This window comes from Nanorana parkeri, unplaced genomic scaffold, assembly GCF_000935625.1.
Source record: "Nanorana parkeri isolate BGI_ZX_2015 unplaced genomic scaffold, ASM93562v1 scaffold1686, whole genome shotgun sequence".
Taxonomy (NCBI): Eukaryota; Metazoa; Chordata; class Amphibia; order Anura; family Dicroglossidae; genus Nanorana; species Nanorana parkeri.
In genome coordinates this window covers 295,770-299,368 of record NW_017307954.1, presented here as the reverse complement: position 1 = coordinate 299,368, position 3,599 = coordinate 295,770, and positions in this window count along the sequence as shown.

Below are 3,599 nucleotides of genomic sequence, written 5' to 3'. Positions count from 1 at the left end.
TATAACATATATATATATATATACACATATACTCGCCTAATCCTCAATCCCACCTGACTGCCAGACCGGTCCCCGCAGCCTCTTCTTCCCCAGGCTCCATTGGTCTAAGGACAGACCCATGGTGTCATCACGTCTAATGCAGGTCCATTGACTGGGGGGGTACTGAAAGAGTTACCGTAGCTTTTTACATACCTGGAGTTCTTTAAAGTGAGGGAAATCCCTTCTTAGACAGAAGGGATGAGGGTCGGGTTCTCCACTACCATGGGTTCTAGGTTAATCTTGCAGGTTCGGGATTCACGATCCCGGTGAATATACATGCAGATTCGCCCCGGAGATTTTATTTGTAAACCATAATGTATTGCAGTGGCATCACATGGGGGGTGCGGACCGCACAGGGTGACACCGTCAGAGGGGATGACACCAAAATGCCCGACCGGCATTTTGTTGTCACCTCCTCTGAAAAGTTGGGCACTCGATCATGGACCGAGAATCTGACAGCGGCATGAGAGAGGAGGGCACCTGGTGTGATAACGTAAACGTCCTCTCCTCTGTGTGCCAGCGTCCATCGCCAAGATGACCATTGGGAGTGAAATGCGCGCAACATAATTGCACACGTTCGCGCTGATGTCACGCGAATGCGTGATGGTGACACATGGTGGCCGCACTGGGTAACACTACGCCTGGGGGCGCCCATGATGTACTGCATGGCCTTTGAACTATGACCAGCAGGCTTAGAAGGGTCAATAAGGGGGCTTTTGGATAAGCCAGCACCCTCACCATAAAAGGTGGGCACACAGCAGCCATAGGGTCAGTGTATCGGAAGCTGCTGTAGGGAAAACTGCATAGGGAAGGATTCGGGATCATAAGGAAACTGTCCTTTTAAGTAAAGTTTCTGCTGTGAAGTCCACACCCAAATATTTCCTAGAGACTGAACGGCCCACCCTCTTCCCACCATTGTGTCTGGTTGTAGAAATGTTTCTTTTGTCAAAAGATTGACTGTAATTGTTATTGGGGATTAACTGTGACTATCAGTATGTTTCCCATGCCTCCAGCTCATGAATGTGGCTCTGTATTCATAAATATATAATTACATGTACTTTTTATTTAAATGCAAGCATTGCTAGTACCTAAATTTAACCTGGAATCAGCCTAATGCAGCAGAGCTCAGACTGGGTGAGGGAAAAAGCAGAAATCACTTGTGCTGCAGCGTCCATGTGCTTACAAGAGCAGAGTGACAGAGAAATGATCTCATCATTTTGCTTTATCTTTTTTCACTGTCCAGTCACAGGCTATCGGAAGGACAAGACCTATAGAGGTTTAATAAAACTGAGCTTTAATCTGCTTATTATTTATTGTTTGCCTCTCCCGGCTCCTCCCCCATCCCTCATCAACATGCTAATATTTGAATAAAACCTGTTTCATTACATACCTTTTGTAGACCCAGTGATGTCATCACTGGGTCCCTGTGCTTCAGACAAATCAAGGCTTTTGTGAGGGACCGGCAGGGTGCTGTACTTAGCTTCCGGACAACATCACAGCACTCAGTACTCCTCTCAAGAGTCCTCAGCCCTGATGCAAGCAGTGGGCTGGCTCTTGGGAGGAGTTATGCAAATGTGAAAATGCCCTTATAGGTGGATGTGAGTCTGTAGGCGTGGCTATTCCTAAGCAGGCTGTATTTGCATGCAGACTGACCTATGCAATGGCCATGTGTGATGTTGCTTTCATGATTGTAAGAAATAAAGTGGGAGAATTAATTGGGGATGAAAGGGGTGGGCCAGGGACAATCAGGCTGGGGGGAGCTAGATGATGCTGGGTGTCATCCAGCCAGCAAATGAAGCATGCTTTGTATGACTTGCTGCAGTCTTTAATGCATGTTGTTAGAAGCTCACAGTGTGCAGTAAGATCCTCATTTATCATCAATTAATTACTCATTATAAGTAATTCATTTTAGTACAAGAGAGGAGCCTGTACAACTGTGCAAGGCTGGCGTTCCCCTTTAACTGCAGCAGGAAAAAAAAAATCTGGAGTTCTTCTTTGTTCGACAGGGCTGTGCTGTATGGCTGTGCTGTGTAAATCTCAGGACTGAATGGTCAGAAATACCTATCCTTTGGCAGCTTAAACATCTCCTATAGAAGTATTTTAGTTGTGTGTATTTAGCTGCTTGCCTGGAGTTCAACTTTATGTATTAGCTTTGCACAGTAAGTGGGTGGGTGGGGTGGAGGGGCGCTATACAGTAAAGGTGGGGTCTAAGCACAGTGGAGGGCAAAGCCAGCTAGAGAATGCACAGCTAAGGGTGGGGCTACCAGATGGAGGGTGTACAGCAAAGGCTGGGGCTACCGGATGGAGGGTGCACAGTAGGGTTGCCACCTTTTCTTCAAGCAAAACATGAACACTCTAGCGACGCGTAGACATTTTTTTCTTGGGAGAATGAGTCACAGCATATGCATATGTAAATATCACAGTTGAGGCCATTCTCAGTGGGGGGCCAGTAGCCCCATTCTTAATTATCTTAATTTTGGTTCCCCTATCTGCCTGCAGGGCCGGTGCTAGAATTCTAGGCAAGGTGCATTTTTGCGCCTCCCGACCCCCTGTAAAAATAGGGCATTTTGACAAGTACTTGTACTTGTCAAAATGCCCCGATGGTTGCGCTATGTTTTTTTTTTTTCCATTGCAAGATGGAACAGACTATAGTAAAATAAAGCACTGTGTGTTCTAAACAATTACCATTTCTTTTAACTTTCTTTTTACCATTTTTTTTATTCTTAGTTTTTTACATTTCATATCTTCTGCTGCTTCACCAGTCCAGTCCCTCTAGCCTACATGCACTCCAGAGATGGCTGCATTGCATTTGTCAGGGTTTCCTGATGGTGACAACATTGGACCATGCCTACGTAATGTGTGTTAAGATGGACAAATTGTTGTCACCCAATAACAGGAATACCTGAACAAGGACCTTCATGGCAAGATCTCTAGGTCAGCGTTTCTCCACCTTTTTTCGGTCCTGGCACCCTGTAAAAGTAGGCAAAATCTGGAGGCATCCCAGTTCAAAATGTAAAATAAGCAAGTATAAAAATAAAACGACATGTGGCCCCTACAAAATCCATACCAGACCCTTATCCCAGATAGAGGTCTGGTATGGATTTTATGGGGTGACCCCATGCAAAAACACACAAAAGCCTCACTCTTCACATCAGAATCCTTCTTTACATTTGGAGCCCCCTCATTTTACACCAGAGTCTCCCCTCATACACTAAGAGCCCCACCTTCCCATCAGCAGCCCCACCTTCACATCAGAATCGTGTCAGGACCGTGAAAAGGCACCCCTGAGGAAGGCAAAAGGCACCCAGAGTGCCATGGTAACCTGGTTGAGAAAGGCTGCTCTAGGTATTATTTTAATGAAAGCTGCAGATTTAAAAAGATTGAAGGATTACTTTTGAAATTACCTTAACATGTTAAAGATTATATGAGATTTAAGAGATTGGGTTTACATCTACAGTGACGATGGTGATGATGTAATTATGTTTGGTAGTGGCGTGCAAGATGGGGGTAAGGACAAACTGCGGGAGTTCTAGGACAGCAAAATATTCAGCAATGACATA